We start from the raw sequence: 27,748 nt of genomic DNA on the forward strand, positions 1-27,748 counted from the left end.
TACAAAGGAGCGCAGAGAAAAACAAAGGTTCAGATGATCAGCAGGCAGACAAAAAGGGTGTGTTAGTCAATGTCACGTGCAAATAAACACTCCCTATTTAATTATTTTGAAATCTGATTCAGAATTTTGAAAAAATGTACAGCATTTACAGCCTTTCTTGGTATCAAGAAAATTTATGAAGCCTTTGCAGTCTAGTGCCTCTCTCTTTGGCTTGCTGATCAAAGATTATATTCATTTTTATTATTTATCCATATAATCATTTTAAGAAGAGTGTTTTTTAAGTATAAAAATGACTAAAATACAAAGAAAAATCTTTTTTTAAAAGGATACAAATAAATTTGAAGGAGAGATGTAATTTTAAAAAAAATGACATTGCAATAATTATAGTAACATCACAGAGGGAGAGCAATGGAAAGGAACATGACAGAACTAATTAAAAATATGCCATTCATATATGCTGTACCTATAGCCTCGATGCACTGATACCTGACTCCACACCCTTTGGATAGGCTCTTACTGGAATGATGGTCTCACCCATGGGACTAACTTTGGCCATGAATACAATGGCAACTTGATGCAGAGTCTTTAAAGTGTGCTTGTGCCTTTGTCTTACATGGCCTCTTATTGTTAGCACTGTAGCCTGGCTGTGTTCTTAGTTCTGTGGCTGGATTTTAAGATAAACCACTCAGAGCAGAGCTGAGTGGTCTCATTTAAGGCTTTGCTAGAATCCCTGACCCCTAGCAACCCACCATCCAAGAGGAGTTGTTTGAAAAAGTCCAGAAGCTAGTGGCACCCGACTGACCAACAGACTAGGAAGTTAATAAAAGTTGAGAAAAGACTTCAAATGTTATAGCAATGAGATCATAAATTCTTTAGCCTTGGGATAAACTGAAACATGGGGCCATGGTCACTCAGGTCATCCTGACCCAACAGAGTATGCATCTATGAACTCTGTGATGCCATAAAGATAATAAAGAACTTCGATGTAAAAGTCTTTTCCTGTTCATTACATTTCTAACCTGGAATGTGTAGCCTAAGTGACCTAGGATGTCCTGTGCTGTTCTTGCTGACCAATGCTCCTGTACTAAGTGTTTTTGCTGTACCATTCCTCCTCTTCCTCCTTCTCCTCCTCCTCTTCCTCCTCCTCCTCCTTCTCCTCCTCCTCCTCTTCTTCCTTCTCTTTCTCCTCTTCTTCTTTTAATCTATAAAATCCTGGAGCCTTTGGAGCCATTTTGGGAGCACTTATTCTAGACAATGAAAATATTGTTTTCTTCCTGATGGTATTTCTCATTTTTGCATGAATAAACTTTGTTCTTAGACTTGGTATTTTGGTATGTCTTAACTTGCTTATTAGGTTGACAGTGACTGATTTAAAACAAAAGAGTTTTGCCTTCATGAAGATATGAAAAAGACCACCTTCTCCTCTGTAAACAAAATAGTATCACAAACCTGTATTTCTTATTGGCCAGGCACAGTAACACATAGCTGTTATCCCAGTTATTTGAGAGGCTGACACAGAAGCATCACTTGAGCCCCAGAGTTAGAGTACAGCCTGGGAAACATGGCAGGACCCTGCCTCAATAATTAAATACTAATTAAAGTAAGATTAAGAATAAATTGTGGTAGAGAAAGAGATTTTCCTTCTGGCCAGATCATCTAGAGAAGTAGCACTGATCAGCAGTTTACATCAAGTAGTAGGATTAAATTGCAACCTAGAATAGACCATGTTACATATGAACCTGACCACATTAACCAAGCATTGGACTTTATTAGCAAGTATTCTTAAGATATACTAGTGATGCTCATTTACAAAGGGTATTAAATATACTATATTCGTAATATATTTCAGCAATGTTTTATAATCTGATATATGAATAAATATAAGTAATAATAAATATAAGTAAACTTAAGAACAATTTCATACTAATTAAAAAATTTGAATTTCTTTCAAAATGCATGTAAATGAGATTTTTCTCAATTTTTTTCTTATATTAATCACATGAAGAGTTTTTAAAGATCTAAATTCCCAGGTGATGTCCAGACCAAATATCCATAATTGTGGGATTATGACACAGACATAAGAAAAATTTTAAATTTTTCAGCTGATAGAAATATGCTTCTGGCCGGGCGGTGGTGGCGCACGCCTTTAATCCCAGCACTTGGGAGGCAGAGGCAGGCAGATCTTTGTGAGTTCGAGGCCAGCCTGGGCTACCAAGTGAGTTCCAGGAAAGGCGCAAAGCTACACAGAGAAACCCTGTCTCGGAAAAAAAAAAAAAAAAAAAAAAAAAGAAATATGCTTCTGAAAATGGGAACAAAGAACTTAAGTCTAGATCTGTGTTGTGCAATATGATAACCACAAGTAACTAGAAAGAACTAGAGATATGGCTAACCTGAATTTAACTGAGCGGTTAAGGAAAGGAACACACCAGATTTCAAAGACATAAATATGAAAATAAGTAAAAATACATGTTTAAAATATTTCCTGCCTGGCTACTGGCCAATCACCACTTTATTAAACCAATTTGAGTGATAAATCTTTACAATATACAAGAGGATTATTCCACAGCAGGTTAATTTTTTAAAGGAACTGTACCTCAATATATAACCTTTTCATTTTATCATTGCTCATACAAAGTAATTCACAAGAATTTAATTTTCATGATTATACTAAATTTAATATTTTAAATATGACACTGACGCAAAGTAGCTTGGTTCAGCTTTCTATTGCTGTGAAGAGACACCATGGCAACTCTTATAAAGGAAAGCATTTAACTGAGGCTGGCTTACAGTTCAGAGATTTAGTTCATTGTCATCATGACAGCACATAGGCAGAGATGGTGCTGGAAAAGGAGTTGAGAGCTCTACATCTGGATTTGCAGGCGGCAAGAAGAGAGGGTGACACTAGGCCTGACCAGCTTCTGAAAGCTCAAAGCCCAATCTCTAAGTGACATACTTCCTCCAATGAGGCCACATTTCCAACGAGGCCACACCACCAATAATGCTACTCCTTCCAAATCACCACACGAATTTTAAGTGAAATTTGAGATACAGAAATAATTAAGGCATACAAAAATCATCTTGTTGCTTTTGGGGTATTTTGTTTGTTTTGTTTTTTTGGGGGGGGGGTGTTTTTCATTTTTTTGAGATGAAGGTTCTGCTATGTAGTCAAGTCTTGACTTAAGTCTGGATCCTCTTTTCTCAGCCTCCCAAGTGGTGGGATTATAGGCATGTGTCCCCAATCCTGGTGTCACCTTGTTAAAATACTGCTTCAGTCACATTTATTTGTCAGTAGGATAAAATATTAAAAGAAAAGAGGAAGAGTGAATTTGTAATTAATTATTACTACCATGTTAAATTCTTACCTTTTTTAAATTTTAATCATTTCAAGATCAAATACTCTCACATGAAGTAGCCTCTATAGTATCATTGTCTGCTAAGTAAAAAGACAACATTTTACTGTAATATGGACCTAGAAAATATATGGGAAAGAGATGCATTGGGAGCTAGCACATTGTCTAACTTTGTAAGATGCCATTCCAAGGTTCAAAATCTTTGAAAAACTCTGGCTTAAAAATCTCCTATCTATCTATCTATCTATCTATCTATCTATCTATCTATCTATCTATCTATCTATCTATCTACCTACCTATCTATCTATCTATCTATCTATCTAATTTCATATATATTGTTTATATTTATTGTATATTTTATATATAATATTTCACAACTTCTTTTATCATCACCATTATTTATCAAATGAAAGTTTTCATCTATATTTTGAGGGCATTCCCATCAATTTTATTAAAACTCTTCCATTTTTTGGATAGATTTCCAGCTCACAAAATGAAGATATTCACAGATTCTCATAATAAAACATCCCGATGATTTTAAGATTACTAAAATGCCATGTATTTTCTCCCTGATCATTTTTTGTTGTTGTTGTTAATTCTGGTGTTGAAGTACTTCACAATGGAGTATTGTACACTTTGCCAAAAGGAAAAGAGTGTTACATCAGAATGGGGCTGACCATAGAACTGAAACAGCAGTCATCATGCTCCACATGCCAATAACTTCCAACTTCTTGTCCCATTAGCAGCCCAAACCAAAAAATTTTGCTATGGAAGTTTTTATGTAGTTTTGTTATAAATTTCCATTATTTCAGGAGAATTATTTTATATTTTGTCGCACAAATCTTAATTAATCTTAAATAAAAACCTGGAGTCAGATACCAGGGTGAAAGCTGAAAGATCAGAGAAGCAGAGCAAGCCACAGCCACCACCTCTTACCTCACCAACTTCTCAGCCTGAAAGAGCCAGAGTTCCTGTCTCCTCCCGCCTTATATTTCTTTCTTATATTTCTTATAATATTTCTCTTCCTGTTTTAACCTTCCTAGTGCAAGGATTAAAGATGTGTGATCCTAAGTGCTGGAATTAAAGGTGTGTGCCACCACTACCTGGCTGTTTCTCTTTTAGATTGGAGTAATCTCGTGTAGTCCACTGTGGCCTTGAACTCACAGAAATCCAGGTGGATTTCTTCTCTGCTTCCTGAGTGCTAGGATTAAAGATGTGTGCCACCACTGCCTGACCTCTATGACTAACTCTGTGGCTGGCTTTGTCCTCTGATCTTCAGGCAAGCTTTATTTCTTAGATTACAAATATATCACCACATATTTTAATTTAAATTCTCCTTTAAATAAAATGACCAAGACAATGAAAAAAGATAAGAAAGAGTTTTAGGCCTAAAGGAACTGTACCTCTGGCATCCGAGAATCCAAGGATCAGTGGAATGAGAATGTTAAGTTATCTAATACTTACTAACCTCAAATGAAACCTATTTAAATGTTCTGTCATACCTCATTGGCTTTTACCAAACCAAAATGGAAAGTTAGGAACCATGGTGAGGCCACCATAAGGAAAGAAAGCCGCTGGCATTAACTATCTGATGAAGTATAATTGGCCAAATCATTCATTTCCTCTTAAGGTGCCTGTCACATTCTTCTAAATTATAGTCAGGATTCTTTTTCTTGGATGATTTAATAAATTCCCTCAAGAGCAAGGCATTGCCTAGAATAACATATTGTGATATTTGTAGAATAAATGGAATATTTTAATCATTTTTGCATACTCCCCTCAGCTATTGGGTTCTCCAATAAAAGAAAGGAATCAAGAAAAAAATGCTAATATAGACTGAATGCTGCAGCATGCAGCCACTCTGGGAGGTTTGGATTTTTGTCAGAAGTAAGATCCTAGATTCCTCACATCCTAGCAGCAAAGAGAATAAATAGAACCAGAACAGAAATTAGAATAAAATGTGCCGATGTGGTCTTGTATGTCTGCCTTTGTAAGTTTGGTATTTTAGCATACACCTAGTATCTATTCCAAATTAGTTTCTATTTAAGACATTTATTTATAAATAACTAAAATATATACATGTGCCACCTTTTCTGTGTTGTAGCTATGGACAACAATTTTTTCCTTTTACCTCAAAAATCTGGTTTTTACATATTTATTACCCAGTGAACTGAGAAAAGTGCTTTCAAGGCACAAATATCACCCCTCCCTCTTTTTATTTTGCCTTTGGTATTCATTCACAGGTGATAATATTTGACATTTATGCAGTTTCTATTATGTACTGGAGTTTTTCATACTTGAATTAGATTTTTTTGAAAGTAGCAAGTTAAAGATTATGTTGGGTTTTCCAATTGAGAATTAATTTACATTATATTCACAAATTTACAAGGTGTAGTAGTCAGAGTTGTCCCAAGAAATGAAACCAATAGGATGAATATTTTATTTATAAACAAAAATTACATATATATATATATATATATATATATATATATGTCAAAGCACAAAACTTCAAATAAATGTAAAAGAATCCATTGGCTCTTGTTAGTGGTCCATGTACTGATATGTATCTAGTCTATGAAAGAGAAAGTTGCTTCTATGAGTTAAACAGGGAGGGCAAGTTTTACAGACAGAATAAATCGAGGAAAGAAGGGCCAAGGAACAAATATAGGCGTAGGTGTTTTAAAGTTACTTTCACTATGATATATATATATATATATATATATATATATATATATATATATATATATGGTGGTTTGAAAGAAAATGGCCCCCAAAGGGACTGGCCTTTATAAGGAGGTATGGCCTTGTTGGAGTAGGTGTGGTCTTGTCGGCGGAAGTATGTCCCTGTGGAGGCCTGCTTTGAGGTCTCGTATATGCTCAAGTCATGTCCAGTGTCTCATACTACTTCTTGTTGCCTGCATATCAACATGTAGCAGCTCTTTCTCCAGCACCATGTCTGCCTGCATGCCACCTTGTTCCCTGCCATGATGATAATGGACTAAACCTCTGAAAGTTTAAGTGGCTACCTGTAGCTGATTGGTTTCCTGTGCCCACCTGGCTCCCGCATCCTCATAGTCCCACAGCTGCTCAGACCCAAATGAACACACAGAGGCTTATATTAATTATGAACTGTATGGCCTATTGGCTCAGGCTTCTTGCTAGCTAGACCTTACATCTTAAATTAACCCATTTCTATAAATCTATACTTTGCCACATGGCTCATGGCTTACCAGTATCTTTATATCTTGCTTCTCATGGCAGTGGCTGGCAGCATCCTAAATCAGTCTTCTGCTTCCCAGAATTCTCCTTGTCTGTTTTTCCTGCCTGGCTACTGGCCAATCAGCTTTTTATTTATCAACCAATCAGAGCAACATGTTCACAGCATACAGAATATCCCACAGCAGCCACCTCAGTTAAATGCTTTCCTTTATAAGAGTTGCCATGGTCATGCATCTCTTCACAGCAATAAAACCCTAACTAAGATAACATATAATATTATTACACAGTTTTGTTAGGATTTGGCCATTATTTTTATCCCTGTTTCTCAAAAGATGTGATCTTTCATTTAAAGAACTCTATCTACTTTTGATTTAGTGATGTGGAATTCTTTTTTTTATGAATGACTCAACTTTGAATTTCCTGTTTTTCTTTAATGTATATGTATTCATCAATGTTACCTATGCAGCATATATATGTGCATGCTAAATAATGCACATGTATACACACATACATATACTCAAGAGTATGATACAGAACAAAAGGAGAAAGAGAGAGAGAGAGGGATACTAAGCAGGGTTGTGGTGTCAGTCTGGAAGGTTGAAGAACTTGGAAAGAGTTGCCTGAGGCAGACTGATGGCAAAATTCTTTTTACTTATAGGAACTCAGACTACTTGCATTTATGTTTTCAGCTGATTGGGTAAGACTCATCAACAGTGCAAAGTGCTCTTTTCAGAGCTACAGATGTGTTAATGACATCTCAAACATACCTTACCTGAACCATCTAGAATAAAAATCACCAACTAGAAATTATGCCAAGAAAGTTCACCTTAAAACTAACCACTTTCCAGGTAAATATTATGATTCTATATCACAGATGGGCTTGGTAAGGCTCAGAAACATTAAGTGGGGCACTAGCAGGTTATTTATTATGGAACATGTTTATTGTATCCAAGGGGTTTTGATTTGGAAAGCCAAAGTGTTTTTCTCATATACATCATTTTTTTTAAAAGATTTTTATTATGTATACAGAAGAGGGTGTCATATCTCATTACAGATGGTTGTAAGCCACCATGTGGGTGCTGGGAATTGAACTCAGGACCTCTGGAAGAGCAGTCAGTGCTCTTAACCTCTGAGCCATCTCTCCAGCCCCACATCATTTTTTCATATTAATATTTTTTCAAACACACAGAAACACATTCTCACAGGGTCAAATCTACACTAAAATAAGCATTTAGTGTCTATGGCTGTATGTTTTATTGGTGTCTTTGTCTACTGATGAACTTTTACCAAGGATGATGGTCTAATGCCATGAAGAATATGCCTGCTATGATAAACATCTTTGCACTCCAAAGGAGTATTGAGCAAAGCTGGGAGATATTCTTTCTCTTACAATCTCTGGAATTTCTCCATTCATTCTTTACGTTCTTTCTATTTATTTTTAATCCTATATTAATTATACATAATAATAGGCATGATATTTTCATATGCATACATAATGCCTTTTGATTATATTTGCAACCAAAACCCTTTCTTGGTTAATTGCTCCTCTTGACACACTCTTCCTCTTATCTTGTCTTCCATTGCATGCCTTTTTTCTTGTGATCTCTGAAGTTTAGTTAGTTGTTCACAGGAGTATAGGTGGGGGATTATTTATTGAAACAACCTTGTACCGGTGACTAGATTGCTGAAGGAAAGGTCTCTCCACTTCCTACCAACCATAACTGCATTCAAAACCTCAGGGAGGAGTAAGCCCTGTTGAGCCCTTTCCTGGTCTAAGACAGAAAGTTGATGGCCCCAATCTTTAGCAGGCCTTGTGCTGGTAATCATATCAACTAGCAGTTCAAGAATGCAAGACTATGCCACATGGTGAAGGAAGGGTTCCACAAATAATTTACTCCTTCCTCTTCCTCTTATATTCTTTCTGGCTTTACTTCACAATATCCCCCGAGTCATGTAGGGGATGGCAGATGTTCCATTTAGAGCTCAGCTTTCAACAGTTATTCTCAATGCTTTAAACAGACGAGTCTCTGCAGTAACTGCTACTCACCGAGCAAAACGAACCCTTTTGACCAAAGCTGACAACAGCACTCATCTAGGGACATAAAGAAAAACATATTTAGAAAGCAACTTGACAGGTACATCATATCCAGTTAGCAAAATGACAGCTGTAGCTAGTCACTAGGGCCCATGACCTTCTAGACACAGGTTTATGACTAAGTCTATAGTGCCAGATGAAGATTTCTTCCTGGGAAGCAAGCCTCAAATTAAAAAAAAAAAAAGGTTGGTTATGCCCATAACAGATTTGCCATTATTGCACCAGTAAGCTCCTCTTGCCTGCGCAATTAGTAATGTAGCATTCAGGGTCCACAACTAAGACTGTTGATAACAGTTCTCCCCCAGCAGCCTAAACAGCACCTTCTGGTATTGCACAACTTGATTTCTCTGTTTTACAACCAAAGCAGGTGTGGTTTCTTTAGCAATAGTGTCCCTAGTGAGAAAGCAACAGCAACAGCAATAGTCTGTATTGCTTTGTGGGCCACAGGGACCTCTCTGACCAGTATCCCATGGCCGTTGGCTCACCCCAAACTCTCTTAATATTCTTGGGGACTCAACTACTTCTTTTATAGCAGATAGCTAAGCATTTCAGACGTTGTGCCTCAAAAGGCCAACGTGGGATTCCTCTTTCTCCCATTTTAAGCACTTCCCATTTATTCAGTAAATAGAGCTCTATCTAATCTTGGGGAAAGCATGAAAGATTATTTCCAGATGAGTTTCAACTACATTTCCAGCTGCCGTTTTAACCCTCCACACAGCAGCCAGGATATTCTTGCCTCTGAGCATTCAGGAGCTCATAGAATCCCTGAGAGCTTTGCTCTTGTGTTTTTCTTCCCCAACAGGTGAGTTTGTCTTCTGACTTCTGCTCTGACTGTTTTTCCATTTCTCAACTAAGCTTTCATTACCACTCCAGCCATTCTCCTTTCCTCTGTCACTGAAGAGTGTAATTCATGTTTGCTCTTTCAAATGCAGAATGATCTCTTATTTATGCATTCCTCTATCAGTCCAAAGGGAGTTCCAAAATCAAAGGCAAAATGTCTACTACCTCAGAAGACTGCTCTGTATGTAGTCTGCAACATAGATGCTCAATAAATGTTTAATATCTGATGTAATGCGTGAACTAGAGAAGGAAACCGGGGTTTCTGGGACAAGGGCACAGAGGCTCACAGTCATACCCTACTCCTGGAGTTCCTCTTCAGTCTTCCTACCCTATCGTCCAGAATCCCCGCCCACTCCTCACGGGCCTTGGGAAGGGGAGGGCTCTGCGCATGCCCCGTATCCAGGGCAGCCTCCGGGAGCGCCTCCCGGCCCCTCCTGGCGCTCGGGCGTGCGTTCACGGTCCCGGGGAGCGTGCCCTGCGTGCGGGTGCTCGCCTAGCCCGCCGGGCTCTGGATCCTTGAGTGCCCGGGCCGGGCCTGCGGAGCGGGCACCTGGTCGTAGCCGCGAGCGGCGGTAGCGTCGGGAGCCACGCAAAACGCGGACGGTGAGTGCAGGCGAGTGGCGGTGGCTGCGCGCGTGCGCGGCGTGGGCCCAGGCTGGGACTCGCGCCCGGAGGCGGGAGTGGCCGAGCTGGGGGCGCGGGCGGTGGCGGGCGCGGGGGGGCGCGAGCTCACGGAGCTCACGGAGCTCACGGAGCTTTGGGCGGGGTGCATGGCCGAGGGCCAGGACCAGGGCGGCGGAGGCGACCCCGCTGAGGGCGAGGCGAGCCGGGCCGCGACCGGGCAGACGCCGTGGGCCACGGGACCTCGGTGGGGGCGGAGGTCCGGGACAGGGTGGCGGCCACCTTGCACAGTGCAGGGCCGAGTCTGCTCTGAGCGTACCGAGAGCACCGAGGGGCCCGAGCAAACTTCCCCCAAGAAACTTATTGGGGCGTGTCCGACGGGTCCCGGACTAGGGATTCTGGGGACCCACGCCTTGCCTTTTAGCTTTGGTCCCCTCAGGTGTGTCTTCGAAGGGGGTCCTGTTGCTGCTGCAGTGCGTCCTCCCAAGTTTCGAGTGCCTTGCAGGGCCCATTTGCTCTAACGTAGATGTTGAAGTTTGGTGGCTTGGTTGTTTGCTGTCTTGGGAAGAAAAGACTGTTACTGCCTTTATCTCAAATAAAGTATTGCTAGGGTGTGCTGCCTATTTTGTGTGTCAAGCAATCTATTGTTCCGTGTGCCGGTGCAGAAGACTAGCTAATTCTTCTTCTTTTTGGTTTGTTTTTTTTAAAGAAGGCCAATGGTATAATTAGGCGTTTTCTTTTTGAAATACTCCCGCCACCGCTGTAACTCCTGCTCTAGGACAGTTCTCAAACTTGTCTGTGCGGGAGATTGGCTGGCGAGTTTTAAAACTCTCCCGTGCTCTCGTTGCACTCTAGACAAATTCAGACACAAGGCATTTGTTTGTAAAAGGTCTGCATGTAATCCTAAGAGCTGTAGAATTCAGAGACACTCGGATAAGAAGAGAAGGTCAAGACTAGTTTTAGAAAGTAGTAGCATTCGGTTTGTACTTGCTGGGCTGAAACTCTAGTTTATTCTTCCTTGTCCGGAACACACAACAGTGGTTTGTTTCCCCCACTGGAAAGGGGGGAAAGCGTCCCTAACGGTCAGACTTGAGCTAGACTTTATGACTCTGGTGTTTTGAATTCCTGTTGGAACTCCTCCTCGTGCACCCCTTTGGCTCCTTGTTACTTACAGCCGCGAGTCTCTCATTTTAACCGTTCCTCCCAACCCTCTCCCAGGGCCCCATATTTAATGTACCTCAGTGTCTGGGAGAATATCCCTTGGGCTTACTGGTGGTGTTGAACCTAAAGGGTTACTGTGGGTTCCCATAGCAATGGGTCCCCCAGGGGAAGTGGGCGGGACCTCTTACCATGGGGTCTAAACAGGACTCTTCCGAAGGAAGATTTTAATTGACTTCTGTCAGTTCTTTGACCTCAGTGCAGGTGCAGGTTATTCTATTCTAGGCTTTCATTCTAGGATAATTACTGATTGGCATAGAAGGATACTTCTTAGGGCTACGTGCTGGTCGCTCAGTACTCTAGCCCTCACTCACCCCTTCTCCAAATCCTCCTCTGCCCACACTTGATTTGTTTAGCAAAGTTCCATGTTCCTGACTTTTCCCCTTCCACACACACAAATCTGTGAATTGTAAACCATGTTCTTTTTTTTTTTTTTAAAGAACTAAGACAGTTAATGTTTAGCAGTTTATAAACATAAAATATCCTACAGCCATGCAAAGCAAAAAGGAAACAGAAAAAAAGAAAAATAAATCAACATATTGTGAGAGGAAAAAATGCCGCTGTCAGCGTTTTAAGTTGTTTGATTCCTAGAAGGTTATTTTCCCAGACTAATTTCAAAAACTCAAACCCCTTGAGTAATGTCATCCTTTAGAAATGACAAAGGGAGAGACATAGAACTCCTTCCTTCTCCAGCATTCAAAGGTCAGTTAAAAAACAAACAAACAAAAAGCCTTGTGAATACAGCAGGACAGAAATATGCTGCTTATGCTCTCCAGATTTGGTGTTTTGAAATCTTTTAAGCTTCATGGTAAGTAATGAGTGTAGTGGATCCCAGTGTGTCATTAGGTTTGCATTGATTCTGTGCATGGATTGGGCATCTTCTCTTGTTTCTGGGTGCAAATTCAGCTTCTGGTAACTTGCCTTCAACCAAATTCTGCAAATTCACCATTGAACTGTGAGAAGGAGTGATGGTGGGGATCTGTAATCTGGACCTGGGAACCTCAGGTGCTGAAATAGGAGGGGTTTTGTTTGTTTGTTTGTTTCTTTTTACCCATCACACCTTTTTTTCATCACACAGTGAAAACTACCACCCTAAGTTCAGTCTAGTTGTCCAGTAAAAGATCCTTGAGGATGGGTATTCATATACTGTAATTGATAAATCCTTTTGAAAAGTTTTTTTTGTAGCTATAGCTGAGAATTTCTTTTGTTTCCGGGGCTTTTTAAGCATCTTAAAGCAAACAACAGCATTTACCTTTATTTCAGACTTCTGGGGATTACTGCAACAAATATAAGGAAATTAAAATCATAGTCACATCCCCGGGCGGTCACCATCTGTTAATTGCTTTTTCCTTCCATTTGGCTTTTTGTGTTTCCCTGCAGAAACAAAGTTGGCTTTTCAGTGTTTCTGTTTGTCTGTGGAAATGGTCTCACTACATAGCCCAGGCCTGCCTCGGACTCACTGTGTATTCCAACCATCCTCCTGCCTCAGCTTCCTGAGTACTGAGATTATAGGCATGTACCATCATACCTGGCTTAAGTACTTTTAAATAGAACCTTTTAATTAGCATTATATCTCAAATGTCTCCTCTGCCATTAAATCATGTGAAAATAAGATTTTTTATGATGGATATGCCCATTTGCTTGAGTTTTTTTTATTTGTTTTTAAATACTAAACTCCATTTTCACCATTGAGAATATGCTGTTAGATTCTCAGGTTGCAAAGCCTAGATTGCCCTTGCTAGGTGGCCTTAATTAGTGTTTAAATCTGCTTTCTTGGGATAAGGATAGCTGTATTGTAGAGCTGCGGGGAGATGGAATGAACCAAATAGAAGAAGGCCAGCAGGTCATGGGCTCCGTGCAGTCCTGGGAAACAGGCACAGCGGAGGTCCATGCCCTGTGTGAGAAAGTCTTAGTGGCTGTGATAGCTTGGGCTAGATTTACACCCAGGAAACAGGTGCACTCTTCAATGGTTGCTGAGGCTTGTTAGCTTGTTCCTTCTTTACCCACTCTGTGGTCAGGTGTTCCAGCACTCCAGTGTTTAATCCTCCCTGGTTTTTGTAAAGCTTTATTAAGTTGTAATATTGAAAATAGTAACTTATTGCTGTGGGAGTTGTCCATGCTAGTACCATTTCTACTTTACTTTTAAATGATAATTTTCTTAAAAGTAAGTTAAATATATGTTTTCAAAAAATACTGTGAGACTTTCATATATAGTTTTTAAATTGTTTTTTTGTTTTGGTTTTGGATTTTTGAAGTCGAGTTGGTATTTATTAAAAACTGCATATGTATTTTCAGAACGAGGTTTAAGAGGAGAGGTGCTCAAGATGGAAAGGTTTATTTGGAAGTGTAAATGTGAACTCCTCACAGAGGCATCACTTTGTTACTCATTAGTAACTTATGCTACAGTGTTTTCCCGACAACAAAATACTTCCATTTTTTTTTTAAAAAAAGCACATTTTACTATATATTATAATGTACTGCACATTATTTTCACAATTTTATATTTCCATGTTTTTAAGGCCAGTTGTCTCACTTGTCTTTTATGGTTGATTTTTTTTCCTTATAAACAGTTTTGTTTGACAGGCCCAGCGGTGATGTACATAAAACATAAATGTTGAAGATTGACTGTTAGCCCTTCTTTATCTACACACCAATCCCAAAGCTTAATGCCACAGTCTTAGATTTAGAAGACATAGAAAAGTGATAGATCAAGTCACATGATTTAAGAAATCGTTTTATTTACCTGTCCTTTCAGATAAAGATGTTAGATTTAAGTTAATCTGTACAAAGTTTTAAATGTCTCCCAGATGTGTAATATCGGTGGCCTCTTATCCCAGTCCCCTAGTCTGTCTCCCACGTGGTAACTGATGAAAATGAGGACATGACTGCTCCTAGGTGTCCTTGAGAAGGGTTATTGTAGATGTGAGGGAGAGCACAGCCAGGGACATCAGGAAGGGTCCACACTGAACTGGGCCATGAGAGGAGTGAGAGGGGAGAGTGAGAGAGGAAGAGAACAGAGAAGACCAGGAAAGCACATGGAGACCAAGAGTGTCAAGAAACTGTGTGGCTAAGATGGTTGTGGCCATATAGGGATCAGAGCTGGGGGAGTTGCCACAGTACTGAGTGAGACTTGTCCTGGGTCTCTTTGAGACCTAGCAGTAACCAGTGGGGGCTGTTGTTGTTCTACTGTGGATTTCACTGACTACTTGTCAGGGTTTCTTCTTGGACTGGTGAAAGTGGTCTTTCAATGTCCTCCACTGAGGGAGGGTCTGGAATTCACAGAGGAGTTTGACTGGGTCTCATCATACTCTTTGTGTAGTTACTTGAACTTATGTGTTTGGTTTACTTGTCCAAGAGCACGTCTTCAGTCTACCTGGGTTCTGGAACTGTCAGTGTCATACAGTAAGAAGGTGGAGAGGGCATCTAGGGAGTTCAGGGTTTCTCAATCAGTCTTCAACTCTTTGTCCTCAGAGTGAGTCACAGCACTTCTTGATGTTCCTCATTGCTGGTCCTTCTCAGGTTGGCTAAAATGCTTGGTTGCCCTGTCTCCATGTTTTTGGTCTCTGCTACAGCCATTTTAAGTCTGTGGGTCTCTGTGCCATGTAGAAAGGTGTCTCTACTGTTACTTTAGTGGAATACATGGAGAGTTTGTGATTGGATATTAAAGACTGTGAACATGAATCTTTAGAATTACTGCTGCATTTGGTAAGCACTACTCTCTTGTAGGGTGGTCAGTGTTCCTGTTGGGAGAGAGGAAATGTTCTTCAGACCTCCTATCTGGCTCAGCAGCACTCACTTCCCTCAGCAAGGCCCTAACTTTGTCTACTGGGGTTCTTCCTGTGGATTTATGTTTTCGTTGCTTTTGTACCTTATCAGATTGACTTGCCAAGCTGAGGGATGGTGGTTTTGTGTATTTATTTTATGACTGCCTCTTACTCTAAGAGCATTGCAACTTACCGTCTTTGGTTTCCTACTTACATAAGCATTTGCAGATAATGACATATTTACTTCCTTGTAGTAATTACATTTTAAATTTTGGCTTTATGGCAAGTTGCACTAGAGTTAGCCTTTGCAATCATGTAAAATGCTTCTGGAACATTATCGATAAGAGTGTTACTGTAAAAACTTGTGTTTTATTTTGATAGACAAAAGAGGAGTACAGATTTCTTTTGGTTTGTCATGGTCTCATGTCAGGACAAGGGAAGTTTATCCTTTCATTTACATATAAGACTTTTTAATATTTTAGCAGATAATATTTGAATATTAGCAAATGGCCATTTGCATCTGTCATTTATCACTGGTCTCAAAGTAGCGAACTGATGTGAGTGTCAGTTACCAGTTTGAATCAGGCCTGTCTTTGGGTAATTCTTCAGAAGGTTAAATTCACCATAAGACTGAACTATACAATTTTCAATCACAGTCCTGATTTCTTTGATATGGGATATGAGTCAGTCACTTGGGGTTATTTGGAAGAAAATACTCCTGGTTAGTAAATTCTCACCTTATCTATTGACAGCTTTTGAAACGATTGACCATCTCTTCTTGAGTCAGTTCTGTAGTTGATTTTTGTAGTTACTCCACATCTTCATTTCCTCCTATACCATTGGTCTTTTGGATTTTCTCATTCAGATTTTTAATGTATGCTAATTTTTCCTAACCTACTACTTTGAAATGGGCCGAGGCTTGCTTCCTACCATCCTCAATGCAAATACTCATAATGTTTTAATACATTACAGTGCACCTCTATGCAATTTCCAAATGTATGTTGTTACCTGCTCAGACAGCTCCAAGACTTTTTCACTTAATTGCCTTAAATAAGACAGTCTTAGCAAGTTCAATGTTAGAAAATCTTTCTCTATAAACCTGTTCTATCTGCATCTCACTTCCTTTCTGGGTCTGTTCATTCTAAAACCATTGGATGTTATCGTGAGTTTTCTTTCCTACCCCATTCTGAGGTATCTACTGCTACTGTCTTCAAGATTATGTTCAGAATTCTGCCGTTAACCAAAACCAGAATGGAGCTCCTTTTCTCCCCTCTCCTATCAGCATTTTTTATCTCTCCTATCAACTCTTTTTTTAAATTTTATTTTATTTAATTAACATTTTTTCATTTATTTTACATAGCCACCACAGTTTCTCTTCCCTCTTCTTCAGCTGCCTCCCCCCCCACACACACACTCCCATCTACCCCTCTCCCCTTCCATTCCCCCTCTGTCTTCACTCAGAAAGGGGCAGGCCTCCCATGATGCACTTGAACAAAGCATGACACATCAAGTTGAGGCTGGACCAAGCTCCTCCCCCTGCATCAAGGCTGGGTGAGATAATCCAGCATAGGGAACAGGTTCCCAAAGCCAGCTAAGTGCCAGAGACAGGTCCTGAACTCACTGCTAGGAGAAGCCTTACAAACAGCCCAGGCTACACAGCTGTCACACACATGCAGAGGGCTCTTGCTGGTACTATTGCAGTGGCCTTCCAAGGTAAAACGTAGTCCCCTTTTGTTAACTTGTCTTTATGAACGTAACTACCAGAAGGATTTCTTCTGTCCTCTCTGCCCCCTCACCTCCTCTACTTTTCCTCTTTGGTGAAGGTTGTACACAGAGCTTTGTACATGCTAGGAAAATGTTCCACCTCTGATCACAACCTGCACCCCAAAATGATCTTTTACAAATTTGAATCAGCCTAGGTGTAAAAATCTCCAGAGGCCTCTGTGTCACATAGGCCAGATTCTCTATGATTGACATTGCTTTCACAACCCGGTTCCCACTGACTCTGACCTCTTCTTCCGTTTCTCCTCTCACACTGTCCACTCCAGCTGTTCAGCCTTCTCTGCTAACCCTTGAACACAGAAGGCACATTCCTTTCCCTCTGCCTGTAATACTCTGCACACCCTTGTCCAGAGGTTCCCAGAGATGAGGGCCTTGCTGTCTGCCTTACTTTAGTCACCCTAGTTGTCATTTTAGTTTGCTTAGATTGTACCTCAGTTTGGGTTCTCCAAATCTAAGACTGTCGTAAAAACTCGCCCTCTTTCTTTTTTATATGACAAGACAGTGTCCTCTGACCTTCACATTCATACTGTGAAACACACACACACACACACACACACACACACACACGTGCGCGCGCGCACACATGCACATGTACACACACACACACACACACACACACACACACACACGAGTAAATTAAATGTCATATAGATTTTAAATCATGACGTGGTGCTCTCTAGACATACATGAATCCAGTAGCTGTTATATAAATCCAAAGTTAAAGATTTTTTTTCTATTATTTATTTTTTTTCCTCAAGACGTATTTAATTCCTTATATATATGAAGGCTTAATTTTTCTATGGATTTTATAGGTAAGAGTAATCCGCATATTCAATTAGATAGCATAAATATTTTAGCCATGATTTTTATGTACAGAAACAGCATGCTACAGCAACATTGTTTTGATGAATTTGCCTTGTCTTTGAAACTCCGACTAGATCTACATTTTGTTATTAGGAAACCTTAACATGGTTACAACTCATTTTATATTGAGTTCTCAGTAGTCAGTACTGTTGGCCAAAATGGACAGGAAAGATCTCTCTGATGATGACTCATGTTTCCTGTAGGTTCAGCCATTAATGGGTCATCCAGTTGGAAAATAGTCCTTGTTGTTCCAGGTCTATATTCTGTTAAGGGTCTCCTGCAGGTAATTGCTGCCCTTGTGAGCAGTTGTATTTATGTATTTTTTTGTACGGTGTGTGTGGGGGTGTGGGTGAGGGGGGGTTGAACAGTCTCCTGCTTGCTGTGCAAGCACTCTGCTACTGAGCACTCTTTCCAGCTTTGTGCACATTGTTGGCATTACTGTTTTTTATCTACTTATTTATTTTATTATTTTGTCTGTTTTGAATTGCCACCTCATTTCTCTGCATCTGCTGTTTTTGGTTCTTATAAGTAATGTTCTCGTTCATTAGCGAGGGACTACATTGGCCCTTGGCTGCTATTATATTTTAAACTCTGCATAGAGAAGGGCTTCTGATGCCAACCACTACCTATTTTTCAAGTTTGTTAGTGGAAAATATAAGCAATTTAAAGTCAAGATACATTTAATGTGACTTGGGATGATCTACATGCCCAATAGAAATCCATTAAGTTCTTAATTGGGAATACAGTGAACAACTCTCCCCAAAGCTTACTGTCAACATTAGAAATGCTGACAAGTTTCCCAGAAGCACCTTTAAAGAAGCAAGGTTCTCTGCTGGCAGCTGGCTGCATCTCATACAGGGTCCTTCCCAGTTTCCTGCCCTGTCTCTGCAGACTGGGAATTGTGCACAGTGCCTCCTCTTTCACTCACCCTCTCTGGTAGCTTAGGCCTGTAAGACCCCTGAGTGCCTGAAGCTGGAGAGTGTGTTGGAAAGTGGACTGTTCTGAACGTGGCCAGCAAGGCACCCTCACAGTTCTTCCAGATGACATCCACAGATAATTAATAAATGTTTATAGCTCCTTTACTTGAATAGAAGTTCCAGTTAATTTGCTACTTACCATTCAGTAAGTGTTTCTGTGGGATCCGTTCTTGTATCCCAGAAGTTTTTAGCTCTTTTCTTTTACGGTGTCATGAAAATCCCCCTGCAGCTTGCGTCAGCCTGAGCTCCCATTAGCAAGTGGCTCAGGCTGGCTCTACCTGACTATGTGAAAGGGTCATTTTTTTTTTTTAATTGCCATGTAGAGTTCCAAAAAGTGTTGGTGAACTTTTATACCTCTGTCATACTAAGTTATTAGATTTTCTTGTACTTCGGATGAATCTTTTATCAGTGTACGGTTTTGTTGATAGATATCCCTTTTTTAACCTGTGCATTGTTGTTAGAAAACACTGATTCACTGACTCATGTAAATCTTTTAGATGTTGGCACTTTTTATTATGTACTTTCAAGAAATTGTATAATAAGCTGCTTTCATTGTAATAGTGTTAAGTGCTGGGAAGTTTTCAGACTCTTGGTGCCATAATTGTGGTTTCCAAAATTCTGATTTTTGCCCAGAGGCTTGAATTTTACCATCAACAATAAATATTGTCAGTTTTTTTTTTCCTTTGCAATGCCAGGCTTACTTCTTTTGAGAAATTATCTCCCAGAGTCTTGATAAGCACACCTTGCTTATTCCCAAGTGACAGTGGCTAGCAAATGCTGTAGGTTTGACTTACACAAGTTTCACAAATGCTTCACTCGAGGTTACCATTCTGGTTCACTTTCATCAGCAGTGCCTTGTGCAGGCTTTAAGAAGGTGTATACTCGAGCGTTGGATTTATTACATGGACCGTTTTTACCGTGGCTTCTCTCGTGTTTCCCCATGAAACGTTACTTTGATGATAGCTAAGGAATGTAGAGTTGTGCTAATCTTCATTCATGCAGGCTGTTCACCAATTGCCCAAATACCCCATTATTGGTGGCTGGGGAGAATGGGGGAGATAAAGTGATTTACTATGTCCTTCTTCAGTATATCTACCCATTTTCATTTTAGGGTCCACTGGGGTGACCTTCCACAGGCTTTGCATGATAGTGAAAAGAGTCAGGCTGTAGACCAGTTCTCTCCTTTGGAGTTCCCTGTCCTTTCTTTCTGTGACAGATAGTTCTCCTGTGGAGACTTTCAGTTCTGCATCACTACTGCCAGATGTTGCTCTGGGACTCTGTTGCTGGTGGCTACTTCCGACACTTTCCTAAGCAGTGCAGCCCACAAGTCTTTAAGACACTTTGTACTTTTAATAAAACAGGTGCATTTAGAATATATTTACCTTCTATCACCTCCCAGAAATGTATTTTTATAGTTAGGAGAACTCTCTGTTGGAAAATTGAAATAGCATTACATTTCTTTTTTTTTTGCCATACTAAAGTTCCTATTACCCCAGTATTGTGAGGGAATGTGTAGACTGTAGCTGAGCTACATGCTCGTCGTCTGCCTTCTCTTCCTTTCAGACCCCCTACTGCTTGACACCCGTGCTTAGAGCAAGACCCAGATGGAAGCACTGTCCTTTTCAGCTTGTGTTAGGAGATCATCTGAGATGAGATACTGTGAGGGTGCTTGTTTGCTGCGGAGGTCGCAGTTTTTGGACTGCCCTATTCACACGGACTATTTTATTGCTTTGTTTGAAGATTTGTTTGAAGATTGGGTGTGTCTAATGTAGTGGAAATTCATCCATTCAGTGTTAAATACAGATGAAACACATTTCAGAGCCACAAAAAGTCTTTTTAATTATCATTTTTTTGGATTATTCATATGATTGCTTTCCTCCTTTCATGTGAATCACAGAATTTATCATCCTTTCCAGTTCATTAAATCACTAAAATTCTCTACTGGTACTATAAATAAATATACTCGACCATGAATTGGGTTTGACTGAAAGCAGCTTGTCCCAGTAAACGATCTTGCCCCTGGTTAACTCACATTTCTCTGTGAATGTCTACAGTGCATTAAATGTTGGGCTTCCATTGAACCAAAGTCTTACTTTAAGCGCATGTTGGGGCTTGCATTAGGTTGAGCTTTATTATTTTCAGTTGCATTAGCTACAAGCTGAATGTAGTATTATAAGCTGCATTTGTGCTTGGACATGTTTGGGAGAGCCTCGGGATACATTTAATAGTTCTCTGTTCTTTGCCACTGTGCCTAGTTTAAGCTATCAACACAGACAGTTGGAAACACTTAGACCGAAGTCTGAGGCCATTTTACCACAAGATCAGTTGCACTGCACAATTTAATATAGAGTGCTAATTGACTTGGACATGTTAGGCATGAACTTTGCTCTTATGTAACCAGAGAATGCCAGGTGTGTAGGTGTGGCCTCTTAGCTCTAGATAGAGGTGTGAGCTGCAGCCCTAGAGAATGAATTCTCTAATCTCAGGAGGGGAAATACTAAGGAGACCTGGACTTGAGATATCCTCTGGACTGCAAGGTGAAGGATGGGGTAAGCCTCTGATCTGTTCATAGAAAAATAGTGCTATGAGGATGACAGGATGCAGCAGTCATTTGTACTGTGAAGAAGGAAAAGAACAAGTCAAAGGAGTTATAATGAGTGAGTCAGAGTTGGGTCATAGAGATCCAGAACACACTGCAAGTCATGCGGCTTTTTCCTGATTGCAAGAAGCAGGATATGGTTTCCTTTGCCTGGGTAGATGCTTGCTGTGTTCTCCTGGTGTGCAGGAGAGTCCATTCTCACTATATCTTTTTATGAAGACCATCTCAGTGAAGCTGAGATTTGGCCACCTGCCATTTAATAAACATCTCTTTTTGTCTCCATTGTTGGTGTTATTTTTAAATTTTACCAGAGGATATTAGTGTAAGCAAATAGTGAATCCTTAGTAGTTCCATGTTGTGCCTACACCTGCCTGAGCAAAGAGAGCTAGCTGACTTAGATAGAAATTTTGTTTTGTCTTTAGAGCCTAAGCTTGGCTTTGGTCTCATTCCAGTTGTCACTACACTGACATGGATCTCCTATGAGACCATGTAGCTGTAAACTACAGTAAAATGTTTCTCCATATGTTAATAAGAAAAATTAGGAGTTGCCTTCTTTGAAGATGTACGTTAACTTTAGTGGCAGTTAAGGGCAACGGTACATGCTTCTGCCTGAGGGTTGTGTGATGTAGATTGGGGAAACCCAGACTTAAGAACAGGTTCTTGACCTTTTAAAGTGAGACATATTTTAAGAGCAATTAGATTATTTTATCTTTAGTTCTGTGTAGTACAAGCACTGACCCACTTAAATAGTATCCTTATCACAAAAAACAAAACTTACTGAGTATATTATTAGAATTGAACTTTTGTTCCAAATACCTTATTTTCTTGTTCTAATGTATGAAATCGAGTTAAGTATAGAAGAAACTCCTCAGCAGTTTACAACAGCGAGTGAGTTGGGAGCCGCAAAGGGATGCTTTACCAGTGCCGCCTTATTTCCCATGGCAAATGCAGGGTCTCTGAATGTTTCTTGGTGTTGATGTCATTAAGGTTACACAAACATTTACAGTACACTGTCCCTTCATAACATACCTTTAACAACACACCTAAGGAATTGCACATTTTAAAGGTAATTAAAAAACCGTCAGAGCAGGGGGGATGCCTTAGCAGTTAGGTGAGGTCATTGCTTTTGCAGCTCCCTGCAACCACATGGCAACTTAGAACTAGCTGTGACTTCAGTTCCAGAAGATCCCATGCCACCTTCTACAGTCTGTGGGTACCTGCATGTGTGTGGTACACGTAAACACATACAGGGGTGTGTGCCATACACACACACACACACACACACACACACACACACACACACACACACATCTTAAAAGTAATTAAAACTATCGTAAGCCACTTTTAATTTGAACTTAGAAGAGATTTTACTTTGAACTTTTGCTGGAAGTTGGTTACTACAGTATCCCCATCATAGGCTTCTTTTGGTAATGCATACATATATCTTCTTTATTTCATTTGAACATGTGTATTTCAGCGAAGGTATGGTAGAACCATGCTCAGGTTACAAGCCTCAGATCCTACTACACAGAAGACTGAGGCAAGAGGATTGCTCTGAATTTGAGGCCAACCAGAACTGTAGAGCAAGACCCTGTTCATTTAAAAACAAAAACACCCCCCCCCCCAAAAAAAAAAAAAAACAATAACAGGAAAGAAAAAAAGCAAAGGCTGTGGAGGTGCTTTTTCATCTCTGTTACTGTTGTTTTCTAGTCATGATTCCTAGACTTCCCTGAGTAACTGACCTCTCTGTTTTGTATCATTATCATTTACCAGAAATGATATTTTATTCTGATCGTATATATTGTAAAAATGAAGGGAGAAACATCAGTAAGTACTAGTTAATTGACACCATGTGGATGTGTGTACAATGGTGATCCAAACACAGAATTTTGACCAGTCCTTTCTATGTGGTTTGCTAAAAAATAAAATTTAAAAGGTCTTCCTGGCATTGCTTCAAATACTGTAAAGTTTAAGATAATTTTTATTGATCAGGTGTATTTGAGTGACAAGAGAGGGTAAATTGAAGGGTTAGAATGCCCCTTATTTCTGTGCTTTAAGTGAGTAGTGGAACAGCACACATTCGGATAGCTTTGTTTTTAGGATTCTCTTGTTTTTAGGAGTTTTTCACTAAAAGTGAAATTTGTCTATGACAGATTTGGAATCCCACTATTAATCAAGACTAGCACAAAATAAATATCCAGTGGTTCAGGAATCATCTGGATTCCTTGTTACCATCCCATGTGCTCATTGGAGCAGGGTGACTTTCCCAATGCAGTCAGAGGTTCTTTGTTTAGGTTGTGAGTGACGTGGGCTTCAGTCACGATCGGATCTGGTTGTGATGTTCTTGGTGATTCTCCTCCTAATACAGGGTGGAGAAGAAATCAGCCAAAGTAAACAACCATCTTTGTGATATAGTTGCTTGGGTTTTTTTTTTTTTAATTGACCAAAACACATTATTTTCCTTCTCTGTCATCTAAAGCAAACAGGTGACCCGGAAAAGGCCACAGCAATGGTTGTGTGGAATTTTTCCATTGTGACCATTCCCAGTAGAGTTAGAGTTTCCTATTGGATCAGAGAGTTTCAAAGAGATCTCAGGCCCTGGAATTTCTTTGGATAAATTGTTTTCAAGTACGTAGTAAGAGTCATATGGGGGAGGAGTGTATGGTCATTATAATGTTTCTCACTTTTAAATTAACTTGTTAATACAGAGTCTATCTGAATATATACAGCATCTTTTAAGGACTCATTTCACCCCCAGTTTTTACTTTATACAGCTGTTAATCTTCAATTGATAAGTATCTCTAGCAGTTACTACCCAGTGAGTCATTGGTTTCTACTAACTTCTTACATGCAAGGATGCTTTACCATTCTTGGCGATGGAAGTTCTCACTTCAGGATTCCATCTACGTTTTCCACTATATCAGTGGTTGTCATAGTAGCAGTCTCAATTGAGAGTTGTGATTATATACTTTATCAAATGCCTGCATGATGAAAGCGCAATTATTCTAATGCAGGTCAGCCAGAATTCTAAGCCCTTATCCTGTCTGTTTAAGGGCATAGTTAAGCAACCTAGAGAAAAGATTACTTTCTTTCTGTTGAGTTGTATAAATGTTATGTTATTTCACTGACTTCAGGGTACCATGAGTTACAAGATATGTTATTATTTGATCTAGTCTAAGAAAAAAGACCTAGTGGTTATAATCATTAGATGCTATCTTATAATCATTAGAATCTAGATTAAAGTATATATATGTTTGTGGAAAAATTTAACAAAACATTGCACATATATTTACAAATAATTTTATTGTAATAAATAAGCAAAAAGGAAACTATAGTAAGTAAATAATTTCTGCCATATATAAACTTTTTACTATGTGCATATCAGTCTATATCTATATATATCTATATACCTATATCTATCTATATCTATATCTATATCTATATCTATATCTATATCTATCTATCTATCTATCTATCTATCTATATATATATATATATATATATGCACATGTCTTTATAGGTGCCTGTAGATGCCAGAAAGGGGTATCAGATCCCTTGGAACCACTCTAAAGTGTGTCCTGGGAATCAAATCTAGTTCTCTTCAAGAGTACTAAGTGCTCTTAGCTACTAAGCCATTTCTCAATAAGTTGTTTTTTTTTTTTTTTTTAATTCTAGAAATCTAGAGAGGAAATTATCTATATAAGATCATTTAGGGTATGTAAAGCTTGGTGATAGATTACCTTTCTATCGAAATATCTTAACCTTGACAAAATAATGAATGATGATATTCCTTTAAATAGCTGTCTATAGAGTCATCATATAATGCATCTTAAATACTAGTTTTCAAGATTATTTCACTTCATGTATGACTAAGTAATTTCAGATTTAAATGAGTTGTTTAGTATTCTAAAGAAGGGGTGGACTGCGATATAGTATGTTTCAGGGCTGTAATTATCGGGTATGTTAAATGCTGTATAGGATTTTTAAACGAATTGTTTCTGTTTTCTGAGAATTGATTCTAACTTGGATGCTCCCCTTCAGATTTCAAGGTTATCTGGAGTTCTTTCTGGTAAATGAGTTGACTTAGTAAACTGACCATATGTGTGCCTCACCCTTCTAGACAACTAAGGCATGCTTTGTGCAAAGGCTTGTGTTAGGTATCATCACCCTTGGTGCTGGTGTTCAAAGTGGCTCATTGAGGGAGTCCAGTTTGAGTTGGTTAGTGTGGGCATTGTCAGGTGGCTAGATGGCTTCTTGCAGCTTCAGGCTTTTTGTAGATACAGTAGGGCACTAGCCAGCACTTGCCTCCTGAATGTTTGAAGTCCGACAGACATGTGACCTGCAGTGTTGGCTTCAGGTGCAGATTTGGCAATAACAGTGCAGGATTCTGACATTGCTGTGGCTCTGTTTGAGCTGCATGGTTCAGAGACTTGAAGAATCAGCAAGCTGCAAAGTAACTTGGGACTTGTGTGGTCCACGGATGGGGGCAGAGCATGCCTGGAGAGGTGCAGTGTCAGCAGCTATGCTGCTGGAGGATGGTGCAAGGATGGAAGGCAGAGTGCCATTGCCATTGTGTTTTGGTTGAGTTCATCATAAATGATGTTTTCTGCTTGAGTCCAATTGCTACTCAGAGTGCGAGCTTACCTTTGTAGACCATTTTCAACATTTATCACAGTGCTCTCACAAACATATAATTTTGACTTCACAGTAAACGTGAGAGGGCTGAGCTGTATGTAATTATTCTGTTTGGCAGATGAGGAAAATGAGGCTCTCAGATGCTAAGAAACCAACCTTGAAGTCCCTTGTTACTGGCTCTTACCTTTTTCACTATACATGCTGTGCTGTTCGCCTCTTCATTTATCTCCAAATTTAGAAAGCATATAGCGTGTTTTCCAGCAGCTGCTGCTGTCTTTAGGGACTGCCAGCATTTTGTCACCTATCTCTCTACCTCCCAGGTCACAAGCATAACATTTGCTTGTTGCTGAAAGGAAAAATAAGCAAAACCCAAACAGCATTGTATCACAACTCATCAGGTTGAACTGTTTTCCTGTTATGTTCTGTGACTTGGGTTAGAAGTGACTTTTTCAGTCTACCTTGCTGCCATGGTTTTTAGGTGTCTTGTAGTAAGCCATATACAAGTCCAGACAAGGAGACTAGAGTTAGAACAAGCTAAACAAGAGTTGCCAGCATTGTTGTAGCCACAGAACTCCATGTTAACCAGGAATAGCTGGTTTTCTGACTTCAGATTTACTTGGAGAGCCTCCTGGATTGCAACAACCTCTCAATGGCTGTTCCTTCCCATCAGAGCACTTTCTAGATCCTGTCCTCTGAGCATTCTTTCCTGAAATGCCTCCGCAAGGGTGTGGACCATGTATGTTCATGGCTTTTGTCTTTGTGAACTCTGCACATATATTTTTTTTATAGTAGATTAGAAATATAAATAGAGGATTATGGGTGGTGTGATTGTTGTGAATGATACACTAGATTGAGTGGGATGAATAGAACTGAGAAGCAGACCTGCCTCCCAGTTCATGTGTCACCCTACTGTTTTACTGTGGACTTTTCTTCATAAACCCCTCACGCTTCTGACAAGTAGCCTTGCAATGAGGCTGCTGTTTTTCAGACTTGCAGGATTTCCTTCCTCACACTGCCTGTATACGTTGTGATGCATCTTTCTGACAATTATAAAATCAATAGAAACCCGCTGTTACTAGCTAGCTTTTGGACCATGGTTCCTGCTCCTCCCAGTTGGGTGCCCAGCACCTAGTACACCGCAGGCTCTGCACGGTGTGTTTTGGGAATGCTGTCTTTAAAGGTTGAAGGCCTTCTTGGCCCAGTTACCTCCTTCAAAAAGCTCTGAAGTTGAGGAAGTCAAGGAGCAAGTGAGAAAATGCTAGTTGGGAGGAGGTTTTAGATGATCTTCCCAAATAGTAGGTGCTCTGTCTAGATTGGAGAGTGAGTAGATGAGATTCTGTTTATATTTAAATAAGGGGGGGGGGTATTGTATTTAATGTAGTAAAGTAGAAACAAAAACAGAATAAATACATTAATTACTTAAATTAATACCAGGTTTGTTTGTTTTCCATATTTACTCTAGCATTTTTCAACCTGTGTAGCAAGACCCCTTTTGGGGGTCAAATGACCCTTTCACAGAGGTCACTCACCTAAGACCATCAGAAAACACAGATGTTTACATTACAATTCCTAACAGTAGCAAAATTACTATTATAAAGTAGCAACGAAAAAAAGTTATGATTGGGGGTCAACACAACATGAGGAACTATATTAAAGAGTAGTAGCATTAGGAAGGTTGAGAACCATTGCTTTACTGTGTTCTGGATAATGTATTACTCAGAGAGACAGATGAAAATTATTGCTACTCTTTCCAGAAACATCATTGCACACTGCCAATTGTGCAT

The 27,748-nt window shown here is 39.7% G+C and overlaps 1 protein-coding gene and 1 long non-coding RNA gene across 2 annotated transcripts in view; one reads left to right on the forward strand and one right to left on the reverse strand.

Moving 5' to 3' along the window:
• LOC121828865 (uncharacterized) overlaps positions 1 to 8,630 on the reverse strand; it is a 144,523-nt gene extending 135,893 nt beyond the window's left edge. Inside the window, exon 1 of the long non-coding RNA XR_013050792.1 lies at positions 8,617 to 8,630. This is a non-coding gene — a long non-coding RNA (uncharacterized LOC121828865). The remainder of the gene's footprint in view (positions 1 to 8,616) is intronic.
• Positions 8,631 to 9,876: 1,246 nt separating this feature from the next.
• Btbd3 (BTB domain containing 3) overlaps positions 9,877 to 27,748 on the forward strand; it is a 30,607-nt gene continuing 12,735 nt past the window's right edge. The window contains exon 1 of the mRNA XM_016002236.3: positions 9,877 to 10,107. The gene's annotated coding sequence lies outside the window, so the exon portion shown is untranslated. The remainder of the gene's footprint in view (positions 10,108 to 27,748) is intronic.

This window comes from Peromyscus maniculatus, chromosome 4, assembly GCF_049852395.1.
Source record: "Peromyscus maniculatus bairdii isolate BWxNUB_F1_BW_parent chromosome 4, HU_Pman_BW_mat_3.1, whole genome shotgun sequence".
Lineage (NCBI taxonomy): Eukaryota > Metazoa > Chordata > Mammalia > Rodentia > Cricetidae > Peromyscus > Peromyscus maniculatus.